Source organism: Mustela nivalis (genome assembly GCF_964662115.1).
Source record: "Mustela nivalis genome assembly, chromosome: 15".
NCBI classification, from domain to species: domain Eukaryota; kingdom Metazoa; phylum Chordata; class Mammalia; order Carnivora; family Mustelidae; genus Mustela; species Mustela nivalis.
This window is the reverse complement of record NC_139034.1, coordinates 47,450,188-47,471,437: the sequence shown is the minus strand read 5'-3', so window position 1 is coordinate 47,471,437 and position 21,250 is coordinate 47,450,188. Positions and strand designations below refer to the sequence as shown.

The 21,250-nt window shown below is 38.2% G+C and overlaps 1 pseudogene across 1 annotated transcript; it reads right to left on the bottom strand.

Moving 5' to 3' along the window:
* Window positions 1-1,687: 1,687 nt before the first annotated feature.
* Window positions 1,688-16,124, bottom strand: LOC309849197 (synaptonemal complex protein 3 pseudogene; annotated as a pseudogene). Its single transcript has 2 exons — window positions 16,030-16,124; window positions 1,688-2,457 (listed from the first exon to the last, which is right to left on the bottom strand). The product of its transcript is annotated as a synaptonemal complex protein 3 pseudogene (transcript).
* Between the last annotated feature and the right edge of the window lie 5,126 nt (window positions 16,125-21,250).

The window sequence follows — 21,250 nt, the reverse complement described above, 5'->3', positions numbered from 1 at the left end:
TTGGAATAGTATCCATGCCATTTATTTAAAAATTTTCCCACACACATCAACAATTGTATCTGCTGCTCTCCTCCAAAATTATTTTAAAATTTAGGACTTGCTCCATTTTCTTCTCCACCCAATCCTTGCCATCATCAATAATAATTTCAAAATCATGGACTCTCAGTTGCTTAACCAATTCATTTCTGATTATCTTCCCTTCCATTGCACCTATATCGCTCCCTTTTTGGAAAAAATCTTAGAATGGATCATTGTCAGTATTTATAAATGTTCCATTGAAAACCCAGTAATTCAGATATTTCATTCCTTGACTACTCTCACCCATTTTACATTGCTTGTTCTTCTACTTCCATTATGGCCCAAACTAAATTCACTCTTTTGACTTTCTCTCATTGGCAGGACAAATTGGCACCACCAGTGAGCCCTCTCTTTTCTTCATGTCTTATCCATACCAGTTTTCACATTCTGTACTTCCAGTAACACTTTAGATCCTATTTGCTTATTATACCAATCTAGTATAAAACCAACCCTGGGTTGACCCAGTGATTGCTCATCTGTGCCTACGCCCAACTGTTACCTATTCTGGGAGAAAGTCATGTAACAGAGAATATTAGTTTCATAAAATCTCAAAGAAAATAGAGCTCTAACTGAAAAATTAGTCTGTATGTTTTGCTAGCCATTCAACTACATTTCCAAGAAATTTGTATTTTAAACTCTACCTCTGCATTGTATGGATGGAGGTTTCTGTGATTTGTCCTGCATAACATCTCAAACTGCATGTTGTATGTGAGACGTGTGCTGCCTGAGTGACCTTGGGAGTCTGGTTAGTTGCACATTAGCTGCTTCCAGCTCAGAACTGGCCCTTCTGGTCTGGACACCAAATCTGTAACTCCTCTGGCTCTAGGCTGGGCTGGTCTCCAAAGGGATTCTGGGGGATTACCTTGAAGAGGTAAAGACATGATAACATAGGAATACAGCTTGTTCCATACTGCTCATGTAGACAAACACATGGTTAACTTCAGACCTCGTCATTTGCCCTATAAATATGGCCCTTATGCACATGGTCAGTTGGAAGTCTCACCGGAGGGGAGGACGCTCCACCCAGGCCTCTCAATCAGGACTCCAGCCTGGCTGTCTCCACGGTGCTTACCCAACTAATGAGGCTGGATGTTTTAAGTACTTGATTTGATATTTTGTCTTATTCTCCTTTACTGCTTACTATTGCCCTCATCTATGTGCAGATTTCTCTTTCCTTCTTTCTCTTTCTATTAGATTTTTAAATATTAATAAAGTGGTTTTTTCCCCTTCAAAACCAAGAGTATGGCTACCGTGAATCTGTTCTTTAGAACAACTTCCCCACTTCCTTTCTTCAAACTTCTCTTTCTCCATGCCTGCTATCTCATCCATTTCCTACTATATTTCCTACAATGTTACTCTTTTTTTAATTAAATCATCTTTATTGCTAAAAGTTAATTAAAAGTGTTAAAGAGAAAAATTCACTATTACTATTAAAGATCTGGACTCACATTACTGTTCAGTTTTATCTGAAGGTTAACAGAAGGAAGGGTCTTGCACTTAAGCTAACAATGAACATGATGTATTATTTTAAACTAGAATTACACGCCTCTTAGCTAATGTTGCAGTTGTATCATATTACTTAGATTCAAGTTCTTCCTTCAAAGAGTCATCAGAATAACATGGACTGAAGAGACTTTCGAACACTTGCCATCTCTTGCTACTGAGTTTCCATCTTTTTTTTTTTTTTTTTTTTTTTTTTGCAACATAGCCACTTCTTTTCTGTTCATTTTGTGCAACAGTAAGTAGACTATTGTGATTCTTCTCCAAATCCTCCATACTCTTTATGAACTGCTCATGTAACCATCTAATTGTTTTCAGTCTCTGGCTCTGAACAATTCTGGATTGTTGAAAAAACTTTTGTTGCTGTCGAAACATGTTAGCTAGTTTTTCTTCTTGCTCCTCAGATTTCTGCACATCTATATCCCACTGCTGAAACAAAGTCAGAAATTACTGAGAATACTCTTGGTTAAGCTTCTGCCTTTGCTCTTGCTGGGTTTTCCAAACATGTTCAGTTTTCTGGTTCCTAGTTTTGAGAGAAGCTTTGGTATACAATTCTAGTCTTTTTCTCTTGGCAAGAAGAGCCTTGTTAATGTCAGCTCCAAATCTTTCCAGCTCCAAATCTTTCACCCCCCCATATCTTCAAATACTGCTGCAGAAGTCCTTTTCTTCCCATGCTTCTTAATTACTAGAGTCTTCCCTTCCATAACATCCTCCTCTGAACCACTCAGATCTTTTTTATCTTCCTTCTCAAAGTCATAGGCTCTTACAACCTGATCCTCCATTGATGTCTTCCCAGATTTCCCTGTATGTTTTCTTCCATACACCATATTTAGATGTTTTCTGAAGTGCCTGTCCACTTGGCCAGCATGACGCTCCTCTCTACAATGTTACTCTTAAATGATTTTACTCCATACCATAAAATAAAAGCTCACTGGGTATCAAAAATATCAGGTTAAATAAATTTATTACCATCTTCTCCTTCTTCTGAGAAGCTGTGCAATTTTTGGTAGCGCTGTTAGAGAACAGTATATTTCTACTTCAAATGGCATGAGTAACTTAACTCATATTCCTTTCAATGGCAGAAATGTTTCTTTGTTCATACGTGTCCTTCCCATCCTTCTCACTCAGGCATATTTTAATTATTAATAAATATTTCTCTTGGGGCGCCTGGGTGGCTCAGTGGGTTAAAGCCTCTGCCTTCAGCTCAGGTCATGATCCCAGGGTCCTGGGATTGAGCCCCGCATCGGGCTGTCCGCTCCACGGAGAGCCTGCTTCCTCCTCTCTCTCTCTCTCTGCCTGCCTCTCTGCCTACTTGTGATCTGTCTGTCAAATAAATAAGTAAAATCTTTAAAAAAAAAATTTTTCTTTTTTATTTTCTCAATCTTTCCCCATATAGTCTTATAATTTTCACACATTGTTGGGAAACTTTCCTTAAAATCGAATAGTAATAATAATAATAACAAGAAGAAAAAGGAGGAGAAAGGGAAGAGAATGGAAATGATAATGGAAAAAACAAAAACTCAGCTTCATATTCCTTACTAACTTCTACTTATACCCTGCTTTTCTTGGCCCTCAGATTTGAAAGCACAGTGGAACCTACTGCCTTTTCTTTTATTTCCCAGTCCATTCCAATCTCATTACCTTTGTGGTTCATGATAACGGTATCTCTAAATTCAATAGATATATATTATAAAGACCTCTAGGTTTTCACCAAAATTCGTGTTGTTTTTCCTTCTTAAGTACATAGGTCTCCCTTAGAATTTAGATGTGGTTAATAACAACAGTTCTAGGCTATGAGATTTAAGTTGATGTATCATTTATGAGCCAGAAATTTTAAGAAGGTGGGTTTCTGGGTGGTGGGGTTATCTGGACATTAGGGAGGGTATGTGCTATGGTGAGTGCTGTGAAGTGTGTAAACCTGGTGATTCACAGCCCTGTACCTCTGGGGCTACTAATATATTATATGTTAATTAAAAATATATATATATATATATTTTTTTTTATATGTTTTTAAAGAAAAGGGTTTCTCCATGTTCTTTTGTTTTCTTTTCTGTTGCCTGGGTATAGACAAAGATGAGAGGCATTGAGAATAGTGGGAAATAAACCATGAGAGAAACAACATTTGAGTCATCACCTGGGGGAGATTCTTCTGTTAACTAGGACCATACATTTGACAATACAGGATAAAAGAGGAATACACTTCTTTTCTGCTTGAAATACACATTTTTGTATCAAATTTTCTGTGGCCTAGGAAACCCTACAATTGCAGCAATTTATTTGGTCTAAATATTTTGTCCTTATTATACTTGACATCCACATTTAGCAATGCTGATAAGACGTCCTTCATTTCTTTGTCTTTCTAAATTTTTTTTTTTTTTTTTTTGTCAGAGAGAGAGAGAGGGAGAGAGAGCAAACACAAGCAGACAGAATGGCAGGCAGAGGCAGAGGGAGAAGCAGGCTTCCTGCCGAGCAAGGAGCCCGATGTGAGACTCGATCCCAGGACACTGGGATCATGACCTGAGTCAAAGGCAGCTGCTTAACCAACTGAGCCGCCCAGGCGTCCCTCGTTGTCGTTCCATATGAAAAACCACTGATACTGGTCCTCACTCTTACTGCTTCCCTTTGCAGACTTTTCTGCAGTATTCTTAACTATTAGTATTCTTCAAAGCTTGGGTGAGGAACTACTCTCTTCTTAATCTATTTCTTGAAGCAATGACTTCCATTACCACGTCCATGTAAAATCAATGTCACATTATTTCCAGACTCATGTATCCAACTTATTCCTCACACCTTCAATGTAGCTTCGCAAGGTCATGACAAAATCATTGTTCCAATACTGAAATTTTGATTAGTGTTCCTTCATCACAGTTATTCCCAAATATTGAGAAAAATCTTGAAATGGTTACAAAAAGATTACCTTCTGTAATTCTGGGATTCCTGTGAAATCATGTTTCCTGGCATTGTCCTTAAATTATTGACAACTCTCTGAGCAGTAGATAACTAATAGCAATCTACACTATCCTTGTCAATAGAGCGGCAACTCAACTTTGACAGAAAGTCCATTGATTTCCATCCCCCATTGTGAAAGAAGCCATCTTTACAACAACAAATTTATTTCAGCCTTCTTGATTGCCTATATATTTGGCTATGCTCTTTTGAATGAACTGTTATCTTCTTAGTGAGTAAAATTGAATTAACTGGGCCATAATGTTAAAGTTTTGGGATGTGTCCATTTTTTTTAATTTATTTTTTATTTTCAGCATAACAGTATTTAGTATTTTTGCACCACACCCGGTGCTCCATGCAATCCATGCCCCCTATAATACCCACCACTTGGTACCCCGACCTCCTACCCCCCGCCCTTTCGAAACCCTCAGATTGTTTTTCAGAGTCCATAGTCTCTCATGGTTCACCTCCCCTTCCAATTTTCCTCAACTCCCTTCTCCTCTCCATCTCCCCATGTCCTCCATGCTATTTGTTACGCTCCACAAATAAGTGAAACCATATGATAATTGACTCTCTCTGTTTGACTTATTTCACTCAGCATAATTCTCTTCCAGTCCCATCCATTTTGCTACAAAAGTTGGGTATTCGTCCTTTCTGATGGAGGCATAATACTTCATAGTGCATATGGACCACATCTTCCTTATCCATTCATCCGTTGAAGGGCATCTTGTCCATTTTAAATTTGTTTGAATATCATGATTGTACCTTTAAAAAGTACTATTTTAGTAAAGGTTATCATTATCCATTAGATTGGGAAAAACTGAAATAAAAACATATATTAGATATTATTCCTCATTTATACATACATTCTAAACCAAATCTCATTTTATTTCTTAAGTATTAAATTATTTTAGTGCAATCTACTCCCCATTGTTGCCACATTAACCAAAATCATCATTATCTTTCCCCAGGATTACTGCAGTAGGTATCTCTCACCAATTCCCACCTTTAAATTGCTTTAAATTGTTCTACATACTATATACAAAAAAAATCATTTTAAAATTAAGTCATGGCACTTGAACACCTTTATTTTAAAAGTAAAAAAGGCTATTAGAATAAAGCCCCAAATATTTAGTCTTGTGTGTTCTCCACCCCTCCGACCTCTGAGATTTCATCTCTTACCATACCTCCCAGACTCTCTCAAATTTGCTTTATATCAGTTCCAATTTGACATGAACCATCAAAGTACAGAACCTTTGAAATACATGGTTCCTACCAACTGCAAATGATCTTTCCACAAAAGCCTACTTCAGCCAGTTATTTCTTACTCATAATATTTGGTAACATGTGTCCAAGATTTTAAATAATGCCTTCAATCATTATTTTTTTCTTAATAAAAATTGCATCTCTGTAGCAGGTTGAAATTTCCAATTAAAAAACAGATATATGAATATGTAAATTTATTTGTCTATAACTCATTTTACTTGGGTCATCAGTCCTCACTTCTGTTAAGGCAAAGAAAATAATACATAGTCTTCTTATTTGTAGTTATTTTCTAGTTTTAGGATTAATCAATTTGTCACTTCTTATCGATTTGAATTTTCAACTCATTAAATTCAAGATTCTTCTTCCCCTTTCTCTATGTGAATAATTTAAGTTTTTGGATAAGGAAAGGGGGAGGTTATATATTAACTTAGAATGTGAATAGGATACACTGACCACATGTGGTTGTTCTTAGCTCAACCCGGGCATTTGGTATTTTGTCAGTAACAAAAGGTGAGGTTTCTGGGCCAACTATATTCTCTTATCAGAATGGTCTGTGTTATTCATCCTTCTTGTCCTAGCTTGTCCCTTTTCTTTCTGATAAAGGTAGGAAGTGATGTAATATGTTACTACACTTATGTGCACATTAAAACTAACCATGTTAGTTTTGTGTGTGCAATGAAAGGGGAGTGATACAGGTGCTTTTTCTCAGGCAGTCACTTCTTGATCGATCCCAATTATATTTCTATCAATATGCTATGACTTTCTTGTGTTTTCTTGATCTGTACCTTAAATTTCTAAAAGCAGTTGAGGCAAAAATATAATTTGATGTTTTTATTTAATACTTAGAGACTGGGTGTTTTCAGGCAGGTAATTAAATTTATACTTACCTCTGCTTTAATGACTATAAGATATTATAGTGTGGGTTGTTATTGGAATTTGTTAAGTCTCAGTTCTCAAATATACATATTCATTTTGTTTTAAATTTTCAGTCCAGTATCTTCATCCATCTGTAGGTTATATACTAAGCTTTATCAATATAACTCTTACATACTATTCTGTTCTAGTATTGCACTCTTCTATAATTAACTGACTTTGAAAAAACACGTTTTATTTTTGGTTCATACAATTATATGTGTAAACTTCTGGCTGTATAGGTTACTAATTCAATGTTAAGTAAGAATTAGGGTATGTATGGGGCACCTGGGTGGCTCAGTTGTTTAAATGACTTGGGCTCAGATCATGATCCCAGAGTCCTGGCGTTGAGTCCCGCATCTGGCTTCAGCTCCATGAGGAGTCTGCTTCTCCCTGTGACCATCTTTCCTCTCATGTTCTCTCTCACACACACTCTCTCTCTCTCAGATAAATAAAATCTTAAAAAAAAAAAATCTTTAAAAATCTTTAAAAAAATCTAAAAAATCTTAAAAAAAAAAAAGAATTAGGATATGTGTGTGTGTGTGTGTCTGCGTGTCTGTGTGTGTGTCCACACACATATGCGTGTTCATTCATGGGCGCACATGAAAGCTTCCACAGATATGTGTCTAATTCTGAATAGAAAACATTTCTTTTTATTTCTTAAATTCTAAGTATTCAAGCATTTTAAACATCAGTAACACCAAAATGTTAATTTGAACACAAATAAAAGATTATTCTCAAAAGAAATGGAAAAAGCAGCTTGCTTGCTTTAAATAAAATCTGTTTGGACTTTTAAGTTTTCCTATTCTACTGCATGCTTCCAAGTGGGGAATTGATCGTATGAATTTTAAATGTGTAACTGTGTGTTGGAAATAAGATTTTAATTAATGGAACATTATTATTAGACTTCCTTTATCTTCCAAATGTTTCTTTTTCTCTGTTCTTTTATTCAGAACACTATGAAGAAAATGTAGCAGTCTCGTAAAGTATATCAGTAACGCACAGAATTGTGTTTCCCTCCAAAAACATCCCATCTGCTACCTGTAGAGACAGGGACTGCAGGGAGGCAATAAATAAAGTTTAAATGATGTCATGTGGGTGGAGCTCTAATCCAACAGGACAGGGGTTCCCATAAGAAGAAAAGATACCAAAAATGGTCTTGTACAGACGAAAGGCAACGTGAGTACACACACATCTGACAGGAAATGAGGCTCACAAGAGACCAACTTTGCTGGAAACTTGATCTTGTACATCCAGCCTCCAGACTTGTGAGGAAATGAATTTCTCTTGTTTAAGCAACTTAATCTGTGCTATTCTATTTTGATAAGCTTTTATACCACTAAAAAAGATGAATGCAATATCTGTAACTGCATAATAATATGCTGGAAAGGGAACACTTCCAGTAAATTATAAAATAAATTTAACCTCTAAAATTCTGATAATATATAGTTTTGTTCCAACTTACCACTAGAAATATTTTAAACTCCAAGATGGTAAACAAAATGATAAAAATATTATTAAGAGAGAGGAATAATTTGTTCATTATCTAATTCATACCACATGTAGCAATGAAAGGAAATCAATTAATTTCTGCCTAACTCAGCTTCACTGAATAATGATATTTTTATTAATGGGGTGCCTGGCTGACTCAGTTGTTAAAGCATGTGACTCTTGATCTTGGAGTTGTAAGTGTGAGTCCCATATCGGGTGTAAAGATTACTTTTAAAAAATCTATTTTAAAAAATCTTTATCAATTAATTTATTTGAGATGAGTCAAAATTAGAATGGAAAATGCAAATTTCATGTTTCTAAGAACTCTTAGAAAAGAAAGAAGACAAAACAAATAGAAGAAAAACTCCTTCTAAATCACTGCAGAGTATATGTGATTGAATTCAACATCAACAGAAAAGTCCTATAAAAATCAGAGTATAATCACTCATTCCTTGAGTCTTAAAGACCCCTGTAACTTATTCAACATAACTTGTTGCCTTATAGGTCAAAAGTGTTGCCTAGGGACATTTTTAAACTTAAATTTTCCTGTTCAGAATGGGAAAGTGTCATTTTCCATCAAAGAGATATGTCTTAATACAAGAAAAACAAGAATGCCATCTTAGTCCCTAGTTTCCTCCCTACAACTTTCCTTTTCTGAACTTCGCTTAAAACACGTTTTCTCATTATTTTGATTTTTGAATACACATATAGGTCATGTTTGTGAAAATGCTGAACAACTTTAGCACCTCCTCTAATCTGGACTCTTTGCCCACTGAGTCTAATATACAATCTTTATATCTGCTATCTTCCTGGATGAAACAATATCATGGATAAAAAGGATATTAATATTGCAGTTCTCAATGACAGGATAGATCTAGAACAAGATGATGGATATTATGGGCAAAGAAGGCAGAAAACATGGTTTTGTCAGGATGTTTCATGGTTAACTAAAGACACGCTGCCAGCAATCTTCCTTATTTGAAAGTGATTACAAACTTTAATTACATGTGCAAAAAAAAATAAATAAAAACCTTCACAACAACACAAACATTAGTGTTTAACTGAATATCTGGTCATTGTATCAGAGCCAAGTTGACACAACAAAGGACCACTACACTTTCAGTGTATTATGATAAACTAAACAGGTGAATTAGTGGTCTAATGATCCCATCATCTGCTTTGCAAATGAAGGGAAGGAATTCATTACCAATCAGGATCAAAATTTTAATATTTGAAGCAAAAGAAGTTTAATTATTTTCATATTTGTCATCTCTTATCTGGGTCTGGATATGATAGGAGATTAAGGATTTTTTATTAGATAAACATCCACCAAGGTATAGAAGTGCCAAAGAACCCAAGCTTACTGTAGAAGTATAAATATGACTGCTGTTGCTTATACACATAAACTCCAGTTGTACATGTCTGCCTTTTCATGGCAAAAACCACTGAATTTTGCACTTTAGTCAGTTGTAGACATTTAACATTAGTGTCACATGATGAGAGTGATCCAATTCTGAAGAGTTTCTCTAAGAATTATAAACATGAGTTGAAAGACTGAGCAATAGCATCCCACAAATGTGGACACTCATTTAATGTCTAGATAGGCAAAATCATGTTCCCCAATGTAATGACAGATGTTAGATAGAAAACCACTTAGTTTATACATCTAGTGGCTAAAACCTAAGGAAAAATTAAAAGAGTACAAACACTTCTTCACCAAAAGGATAGCTCGTATTAAGATGACTGAGGTAGAATAAGAGGTGTGATTTTTAGCTTCAGCATACATTAGTTGAAATAATAATTTCTTCTGAAAGCCCAATATTACCTTATTTTGAGAGGTGTGAACTCTATTGATATCTTATTTGCCCTATTATTTGATAACTTAAGAGCAAGGATAATGTTACATATCATTTTAAGCATGAAAAAAAACAAATCCACCAAAATCCATAATCCCACATGCATTACAGATAGCAGCTCACGTGTTAATATTAATGATAAAACACTTTCTTTTATTATAGAGCTTTCCAAACTTCATTAGTTCATCACAACCTTAGTAATCCAGTGATTTTTTCACTCTGCTCCTAGGCCAAAAGAAATGCCTAACAGTCCTGTTTATTAAAGAAATGACATTCAGTCTACTTAATGTATAATTGTATTTTAACGACTAAGTAGTTGTTTGAAAAAATATTCTTGAATTTAAAAGATAGCATTTTTTAAAAGATTTATATATTTATTTGAGAGGGAGAGAAAGAGAATAAGCTCACTCATAGGGATAGGAGTAGAAGGAGAGAGAGAGAAAGAGAGAGAGAGAATCTTAAGCAGGTTCCAGGCCCAGCATGGAGCTTGACACAGGGATCTATCCCTTGACCCTGAGATCACTACCTGAGCTGAAACCAAGAGGCAGACACTTAATCAACTGTGCAACCCAGGTACACACCACCTCCCTCTTTTTAAAGATTGACTTATTTATTTGAGAGAGAGAGAAAAATATATTGTTAAATATTGTTAAATAACCACAATTACTAGTGGGTTGTGTTGTTGGGAATGGATACCATTAGGAATATGATTGAATTTTAAACCATCATTTCTCATTCTACATTAATTTTCACATGATACTCACTTTTTATCACAAGAGTTGCTGAAAATCCAGCTTAACAAAAATACGATAAAAGGAAACAATTGTAGCCCCAGCAAGAAAACTATAAATCAAATATTTCATGTACTTTTCTACCATATTGAGTGTTAACACGTTTCTCTTGAACATTTAAAACGGCATGCTCCTGTGAGTTGGCAGAAGTACCCCTGGGTGTTTTGGTGCACATTTTAAAATGAGAGGTCCTATTAATCTGGTATTTCCTATTGATTACTATAATTTCTTGTTATCTTATCAGCCAATTTAGAAAGTATAACTCTTAGGTCCCTAAAATTTAGCATCCCTGTACCTGGAAAAGCTACTCCAATCAAACAGAGTAGACATACACATATCTACCAAAAGTATACATATTTCTAAATTCATGGAAGGCAATAACTAGTTTCTATCCTCCTCTATTCACAGTCCTGTCACAAACACTATAGGTGTGTTAATTTTTTCCTGTGAAAATTTTATGTGTTTTTTACTCCACCATAGTGTAATCTACAATGCTCATCCCTACCAGTTTTTAATTGCCCACTCATGTTATAGCTTATTCCTTAGTAGATAATTACCTGGTAGATTTGCAGGTTATTCAGGTTAACCTGCAAATACTTCTTGCACAAACTAAAGAACTACAAAAAGTCTGACAATCATCTCTACAGGAACTTTTTTTTTTTTTTTCCGCAGAGATCAAGTGTGTTTATCTTATTGATCTCTGTGAAAAAAAAAAAAATTGAAAACCTTTTATCCTTGGGCATGTTTTCATTATTTCAATATGCACCAACTGAATATCTAGTAAATGCAAGAGAATTTTATAGTCATTGTGGTGAAATCGCAAGAAGCATGTTTTTCCCTGAAGATCTTAAAACCTATTATAAATTTGCACATAAACATGAACCAAATTAGAATGTTAAATGTTTAAGAGAAGGTTTATAAGCTATGTAAAATAGTAATGTTATTCAGAAGTCAATAAACCTCAGCACTCCAACAATCTCAGATCCTAAGTGGGCTGCTTTCTTCTTGAGAAATTCAAGGTCAAAGTCACATCTCAACCTTTCTTTCAAGCACTGTTTAAGAGTAATTCTAACTGAGCCTATGTGAAGAGAAACACTTTTAAAATCTTATTTTAATACCATGTTTAAGGAAGAGTCAGATTTAAGTAATTCTCTTAGAACTTAGGTTTATAAGAAGTTTAATGAATGGCTTCTAAATTCATCTGGATCTTCAACTTGGACTTATAATCTTAAAATGGATACTGAAATAGCAATTATTCTCCTTACTATCAGTAACCATTCCAATTTCTTATCACATTGCCAAAGTATCAAATTCTAACAGTTTTCTTTCATTCATAAAATGTGAACTTAGTTTTCAATGAAAGGAAAAATTTGGACAATTTAAGATTTCTTTCATATTTTTACTACCATGTCAACAAATTATTTGTATCATCATCCATCTGTTAACTACCTCTTGTCTGAATCAATACAATGTATTTGGAAGGTATATTCTGTTTTAGAAGATGGTAAGAACACAGTATTTAAGAATCCAATGTTCAGAATTAGAATGACTTGGCTTTAATTTAAATTCTAGATTCCTAAAATTACTTCATTGAAGATTTGCTTAAAGATATTGCCTGCCATTCCCAATTTCAAATTAATATATTATAATGATGTTTAGCTCATAAAGTTCTTGTGAATATTAAAATTTAAAGTTTCTGACACTTAAGAAGTGCTGTATTGTAAAATCCATATTATATATTTCATCTTGTCAGATTTCCACTTGTATGTTGGTATATTTGAGAGTATTTTCATTGGGTATTTTCAAGCATTCTTAGCATCGTCTTTCTAATCTTACCACACACACCCTTTCTCAATTTTAAGGCGACCTCTGTCAACACACATTTTGGTAATTTCCCTGACAATCTTCTTGGCAAAGGAGTCTGCACTTGATCTTAATCTCTAACTTCCCAGTTTAATTAAAAATGGTTTGTCTTACTGTACCTTGTCCCTAAGACTTTGTTAAGGTCAATAAAGACCTATGAATTTCCAAGTTGAATGGGTACCTTTACTTTACTTTTAAAAACATTATTGTGTGTGTAGATCTTAAACACAAAAGCATGTATGACAACAGCATTTGTAACAACAGCATTCAAAAATCAACTTTTTCTTTTCCTTTACTTGTATGGAAAGGAAAGGTGGTTTTTCACAGTTCACTTCGCATGGTTTGAACTGTCTCCTCAATAGGAAATACTTGCTAGTTTCCCACAGGCATGTGGTAACACTTGTGTTTGAGCTATTCTCACTTCCCCTTCCTACAATAAACTACACTTCTTAGACCTCCTGGATTTGGCTACCTGCCCGTATTTTCTGAAATGTGATTTAAGTGGAAATAACATATATATCTCCTTCAAGAGTGGTTTATTAAACTTCCTTGCATGTATCCCTGTGCTTTTTTTTACTTTCTGCTGGCTAAGTATACTTAAGAGAGGACAGAGTCAAAGATGGAAGGAGCCGGGGTTTATGAGTAACTACATGGAAGAAAACAGACCTAACAACCTTGCTCAATATTGTTATATAAATAAGAAATACATAGATCTTATGCTAACCAACTTACAATTGAGGTAGAGTTGTTACTAGAAACTAGCTTGTCTCTACTAAAACATGATAAACTTCTTAGGCTCTCCAATCTGCCAGCTTTCCACTGTTCACTGTCAGCTACATCTACATCTCTTCTAACATTGTCATAACTCCTATATTCTGCATTTCAAACAATTTAGCTCACTTACAGTTTTTGCAAAATATCAAATTATGTTATGCCTCAGCACATTTCAGCTACGTTGTTTTCAAATATAAGGGATTTTCCAGATAAATTTATTATTATTATTTTTCAAAGATTTATTTATCTTAGAGAGAGGCACAGCATGAGTGGGGGAGCAGAAGAGGGAGGGAGAGAGAATCTTAAGCAGACTCTGCACTGAATGTGGAGCCAGTGAGGGGTTTGGTTCCAAGCCCCTGAGATCATGACCTAAGCCAAAATCAGGAGTCAAATGCTTAAGTAACTGAGCCACCTAGTTGACCTCAAGTAAGTTTATTATTGGCTTCAGCTTAAGTTGTTATAGTTTGAGAAAATATCTTGTGTCTTAGCTTATTTGTGTATTAACTAATGAAATTCTGCTGACTGCGTAGCTTATAAACAACAGAAATTTATTTCTTATTGTTTTGGAACCTTGAAGTGTGAGATCAGGGCAGCAGCATGGTCAAAGGTACTACTGGGTTGTAGATTTCTCCCTATATCTTCACAAGGAAGAAGGGACTAGGAAGCTCTGCAGGATCCTTTTTGTAAGAGCAGTAATCCCATTTTTGGGGGTGGAAACCCACATGATCCAATCAACTTCCAAAGGCCCCACCTCCTAACATTATCCCTTTGGCACTGGGATTCCAAAATGTGAATTTTGGGTGGACACATTCAGACTATAGCATTTGTATCATTTTTATTCTTTCAAATTTGTTAAAAGTTTATTCTATGGCTCAGAATATGATTTGTATTGGTGAAATCCTATGTGCATTTGAAAAGAATGTATAATCTGTTCTTGAAGAGTAGACCTTCCTAAAATATCAGTTAGGTCTAGTTAGTTGATAGTTTTGTTCAGGTCAACTACTAAGAGAGTAAGTAGAAGTCTCTAATTGTGGATTTGTCTATTTCTCCTTTAAGACACATCTGCTTTTGTTCTAAGAATCACCTGAAACTCTCTTGTTATATACGTACAATAGTGATTTTTACATCTTTTTGGAGAATCAACTCCTTTAAATTATCCTTCCTTATTCCTGAAAATACTCCTTCATCTGAGGTCTACTTTGAAAAATAGTTGCTCCAACTTCATTTGATTGATGTTTGTATTGTATATCTTCCTCTACTTTATTACTTCCGTTGACCCATGTAGATTGTACCTTGTACAAAACATGCAAAAGACTTATTTCCAAGCTCAAAGCTGGCAAAATTCCAAATATAAATCATTAAGACAATTGATAAACAAATGGTAGTATTGTTATAAAAGTATTACAGCAATAAAAAGGTATGAACAACTGATATGTATAATAATTTGACTAAATCTCAAAATGATACAGTGTTGAGTGAAAGATGACAGATAGTGAAGGATACCCTGTATAGTTCCATTTATTTGACATCCCAAAGATGCAAAAATAACTTATGGGGATAGAAAATGTTTGCAGCCAAGGATGGGGAAAGAATGCCTAGACAAAGTCATGAAGAAAATGTTGGTGATGAAAGAAAGTTTATATTGTTTTGGGTAGTGGTCACATGGCAGTTTACCATAGTAAAAATTATCAAATTAGCAAACTTAAAAAGTGTACATTTATTAAATATAAATTATACTTTCATTAAAAGTCAAATTCTTGCTGTGGATACAAATGTGCTCATTACATAGGGGTCTACACGGTAAGGGAGGCAGTGTAGGTTGTTAAGAATCAGAGTTGGAGGCCAGACAGACTATGTACATTTCTCAGCCCTAACATTTTAATGACTATGTGGAAATTTTCATCTCTCAGTCTCTATTAAATCATCGTTAAAATATCTTTCTCTCAGACCTGTTCTGAGAATAAAGTAATACTGTCCTTGTAAATCATCTAGCATAGAAGCTGAGGAAATGGGAGATTGTCATAACTATGTCTTTCCCCTCAATCCCTCAGGTTTTCTGTTTCTTCATGTAGGCCCTCCAATTCCCTTAGACAGTACCTGGTCACTTTCTCATAAGAGTAAGAATTCCTTCCTATCCTTGGAAAAGGAATTCCTGACTGTCCCTAAAAATGACATTAGCAGTATGTGGGGAGGATTTTCTTCCCTACTTATATATATGACTTTATATTTAGATATGCTGAATTTTTATGAATATGAAGTAATGTAATTTTAATTTGTGATCTGGACATTAAAAACTATTGAATACTTACTGTAAGGTTTTACAGGCAAGATACACACAACACCAGGCAAGATAGGCGCAAGGCAAAGTTTATTAAAGGCACCTTCAGACGAGGTTCTACGACTCAGGAAAGGAGTGTCGGGGAAGTCACGCCAGGGAAGGGGTTGAGTGAGCTTTTATTGGGCCAAGGCAGGGCAGGGGCTCATAACCATATTTGATAAGGTTAGAGGTTGGGGGTTGGGAAGTCCCAAAGTGGTTGGTTTCTGTTTCTCACATAAGTTTCAGTTTACTCAAGGTGATGTGTCCTTGGCAGATGTCCTTCTGGCGGGAAAGTCCTGGGTAGGGGGAAGATGGTGGGCTGGCAGCCATTTTATTGTTCCTCCTGCAATCCCAGGGCTGCCGTCCTAAAATTCTGACGTTTTTGGTGTAATAGGGGCAGTGACTCAGATCTGGCTACTTCCTGCTGGCGGGGGCGTCATCATAGGGTTCCTCAGATATGGGCAGGCGGGAGTAGGGATTCAGGAGGAGCTGGTTGACAGTGTCTCTGGAAACCTCACGTATGGGAGCCTGGGTCACTGAGGTAATCAACCACTGTAGGGATGCCAAGGACTCAGCTGAGGCCTCGATGGCTGTCTGGAGCTGTTTGGATAAATCTCGGGTAGCGCATCTATGGAGTGGGCTAGGGCCCCAGTGCCCAGTCCAGTGGCCATTAAGGAAGATGCTAAGGAGACCCCATGACCAGGGAAAGAAATAGAGCCCTTTCCAGTTGGGGGAGGGGAGTACTATGGATGGCCATTTCCATTAGGGCTGGCACCCTCCAGGCTGGCAATCTGTGGTGACCAGCTCACTAAATGGGTGGTATCCCCATAGGTCCAAGTTACCACTAGGAAGAAGCCCCACCTGAACCCAGGGTCACCAGAGGGGCAGCTATGGGGGGGGTAGAAGGAGGAGGGTGAGGAGAAGTGGTGCTGGAAATCCACAACCGGGTGGGCCCCAGGGTCTGGGAAGTCCAGCCATCCTGTGGTGGAGCTTGCTATGGGCTGGAGATGTGTACTCACAGGTGGTGCCCCAGAAGTTTTGCCGTAGTGGGAGTCATAAGAATAACAGTATGGGGGCTGGTCCACCTGGGCTGTAAGGACTTTGGATGAAATTCTCATAGGAGAACCTGGTCCCCAGGATTTAGGGCCTGGGGAAGTCTCTACCCGGGCTGTTGGAAGCAGGGATGGTTGCATCTTCAGGAGCCCCTAAAAGGGCTCATAGGAGAGTCAGATAGGGCAGATAAGATAGGAGTAGTAGAGGAGAAACAGGGAGGTTGTGATTGAGAAGGAAGGGCCTGCCATAGAAGAGTTCAAAGGGGCTGAGTCCTGATGGTCTGGGAGGAGAGGTCCTGAGTCAGGTGAGTGCTAGTGGGAGAAGGGTTGGCCAAGAAAGATGAGTTTTGAGAGTGAGTTTAGTGAGTTGCTCCTTGAGGAGGCCATTGGCCCTCTCGATCTTACCCAAGGACTAGGGATGATAGGGGATATGAAGTTTCCAGGTAATGTTGAGGCTCTCGGAGACCTGTTATGTGATGCTGGAGATGAAGGCTGGATCATTGTCTGATTGTAGGGTTTGAGGGAGTCCAAATCTTGGGATGATGTGCTCCACGAGAATTGTGGTGACCATGTATGCTGTTTCCCTAGTGGTGGGAAACACCTCAATCCAGCCTGTGAAGGTATCCATGAGAGTTAGTAGGTATCTGAAGGCTTTCTGTCGAGGCATGTGAGTGAAGTCAAGTTGCCAGTCCTCACCTGGCTGATGCCCATGGAGCTGATGGGTAGGGCCCAGTCTGCAGAGGCCGCCCTGGGCATTGACCACAGAACAGGTTCTGTAGGCCTGGTGTACATCCTTAATGGTCTTTTGGAGGAGGGGGTGGTGAAGGAGAGGTTGGTATAGGGCCTTTGAACAGTTGTGGAGAGACTGGTGGATGTCAGTAATGTGGGTGTGGATTAGGCCATTCTGGAGGTCAATCTTGTCCTGGACATAATACTATCCCTTGTTGCCTAACCTGCCACCTAGTGTCTCAAAAGCCCAAATCTCCTCATCAGTGTATGAGGGACTCTGGGGAGTGTTGAGGAATAGGAAGGGGGCTGGTGAGGAGTTTAAGGCCATTTGTCAAGCAATAGAGTCAGACCAGGCGATAGGCTCCTGAAGGTTTTCTAACAGGAAGGATAGGAGTGTTGCATGGAGAATTAATGGGGATAAGGAGACCTTGCTGTTGAACATGGTTGATGATAGGCTTAAGTCCTTGGCAGTGAGACATTGAGATAGGGAACTGTGGGCGGGATGGAAATGTAGACTCATCCTTGAGTTGAATCTTGACTGGAGTGTGGTGGACTGCTACTATAGGTCTGGAAATATCCCATACCTGTGGGTATACAGAGGGGAGACAGTCTGGGATAGAGGGTGATTCAGACTGGAGTAGAGGAAGGAGGAGGTGAGCAGAAGTTGAGGGAGAAGGAGAGAGACATATGGTGGCCTGAAGCTTGTGGAGGTTGTCCCTTCTTAGTAGGGAAATGGAGCATGAAGGGATGATGAGGAAGGAGTGTGAGAAGGGGAACCCATCCAGGTTGCATGACAAGGGGTGGGGTGGCTTTTGGAGTGGAGGAAGTACCATCAATTCCCATGACTGCGGGGAGGGATGAGTAGGACCTTAGTAGGAAGGCAGGACAGAATAGGAAGCCCCTGTGTCCAACAGAAAGGAAATTGACTTATCCTCTACCTGGAGTGTGACCCTGGGCTCGGCATGGATGAGAGGGGTGTCTGAGTTCGGGCTCTGTCAATCATCCTCCAATCCAAGAAGTTGGAAAGCAGGACTTATCATCTCAGGGTCACCCCAATGGGGAGGTGCCAGGGATCCCCCAAGGCTGGGGCTGTCCTATTTCCAGTGGCCCATCATGTGACATTGAGGGCATGGCCTAGTAGGCACTTTGGGATTGGGGCATTGACAGGCCTAGTGTCCTTGGGCTCTGCATTTGAAGCAGGTCCCTGGAGGGATATAGTTTTCCCTCTGTTGTCCCCCAGAATGTGCCAGCCTCAGGGCTGCTACCAGGGTTTGGGTCTGCAGTTGAAATTTCTGTTGGAGTCTGGCTTGGTGCTTAAGTTCCACTGCCTCCTCTCGGGAGTCAAAGACTTTAAATGCCATTTTCACCAGATCAGAAATGGGAGTTTGAAGGCCCTCCTCCACTTTCTTTAATTTTTTCCTAATGTTGGCAGCTGATTGAGAAATAAAGTGGGTAGCTAAAACAGTTGCCCCTGTGGTGGAGGCCAGGTCTAGGTGAGAGTATTGAGTCAGTGCTCAGTAAATCTGTTTAGAAATATGGCTGGGTTTTCATTGGGTTCCTGAATGATTTCCCTAATTTTATGATAATTGACCACCTTATTGGAGGCTGCCCGCATGCTGGGAATAAGGCACTGGACCATGCGGTCGCAGCATCGGTAGCTATCTTGGCCATTCTGATAGTCCCATCTGGGTTCTACAGCTGGGACTGCCTAAGCATCAATGGGCATGGTGGCTTCAGTGTGATGGACCTGATCAGCACGTTCTCGGGCAGCAGTCTGAATGCACTCCTTCTCCTCATTGGTGAGGATGGTGGTTTGGACCACAGGTTGGTTATGCCAGGTGAGGTCATAGGCCTGGGCTAGATATTGGAATTCCTTTATATAGTTATCAGGGTTGGCTGAAAAGCAGATGTGAGGGGAGAGTCAGTGGGGGCAATACCAGGATGGGATGTTGTAAGTTTTTTCAGGAGTTGGGATAGGAGTGGGGAGAGGTAGGGGTAGACGAGGGCACTGGTTCAGAAAGCCTGAACATAAGGGACTTCGGCCCATCTGCCTTGATGTCTGCCAAAGTTATTTAGGTCTGTGAGAATTTGGTAATCAAAAGTGCCTTCCGAAGGCCATTGGGATTGATTGTCTAATTGGTATTGTGGCCATGTGATGGTACAGTAATCTATGAGATGTCACCTTCATAGGTCCAGTTCCAAGGTCTGGATTATTTATAATCCACATTATATTTAATTTATAATTAAGATTAGCCAATAGATACCCTAGGGTGTTTTGGGATCGAATTTGGATTGGGAGGTCCCCATGATCCCTTGCCGGGCATTCCAAGGGTTGGAGAAAGCCTACCCTCGTCCAACCCTGGGCTGTGGAGAGACAGTGTCCACTGCCACAAAATTAGGATGTCTCCCAATTCCCGGAGTTGCAGAGGTCACCTAGTGACCAGCAGGGTCCGCTCTGTCTGCCGTGATTAGAACAGGACTTTCCAGAGAGATGCAGAATTGGGGAAAACTCACCACGGCTTTCGAAATGGTGTTCACAGAGGCAGGTCCAGGTCTGGGTAGGGAGAAGAGAGAGCCTCCTCACCAGGGTGGGGGCTCAATCGTCTCATGGGTTCCAGCACCAAATGTAAGATTTTATAGGCAAGATACACATGACACCAGGGGAGATAGGCACAAGGCAAGGTTTATTAAAGGTGCCCTCAGGTGAGTTTTCATGACTCAGGAGAGAGGTGTGGGGAAGTCACCCCCAGGAAGGGGTTGAGTGAGCTTTTACTGGGTCAAGGCAGGGCGGGGGTTCATAACCATATTTGGTAAGGTTAGAGGTTGGGGGTTGGGAAGTCCCAAAGTGGCTGGTTTCTGTTTCTCACATAAGTTTCAGTTTACTCAAGGTGATGTGTTCTTGGCAGATGTCCTTTTGATAGGAAAGTCTTGGGTTTGGGGAATATGGAGGTCTGGCAGCCATTTTATTGTTCTTCCTGCATTCCCAGGGCTGCTGACCCAAAACTTACACAATGAGAATATAACCTTTTGTAACACTTATCCCAACTGTATGAACAAGTAAGCACTATATGATTAATTTTCTTATGGTTTATTTTTTTCCAGCTGTTAGATATAATGCCATATATTCTAGGGCTATGCTTCTTCAAAATGTACTGAAGTTACTATATACGTAGGCTTAGGTCAAAGGTTATTGGTGATAAATAGTTGGACAGCAGGGAAATAAAGGAAGTGTATCTTGTTACTTTATATTCTGTAATTTGGAGAAAGAAAAGATAGTTTAAAATAATGGGTATCAGAGGTTCATGATTTCATACCCAATAAAGGGCTATGCCTTATAGCACTAAAATTAGACAATATCACACACCATTTTATTCTTCTAGAATGTTATTCATTTGGGCCACACTATTAGCCATGTTCCAGAAACTTTTTTTCTGGTTACACTGCTAGTTAACCTCTATGATATATAAATCCTTCTAAAAGTGTGTTGTGATATTTCTAAAGTAGCATTGGAAAATGAAATCATGAAGGTTGGTATTTTCATAACCATTTCCTCTCTTTCTCTTTTTATTTCCTCTAAAACAGGTAAATGTTCAGAAACAATATATCCATAAGATCTACAATATATATCATCAATTAGACATGACATATTTTGGAAAAAAATAAGATAAAATAAAT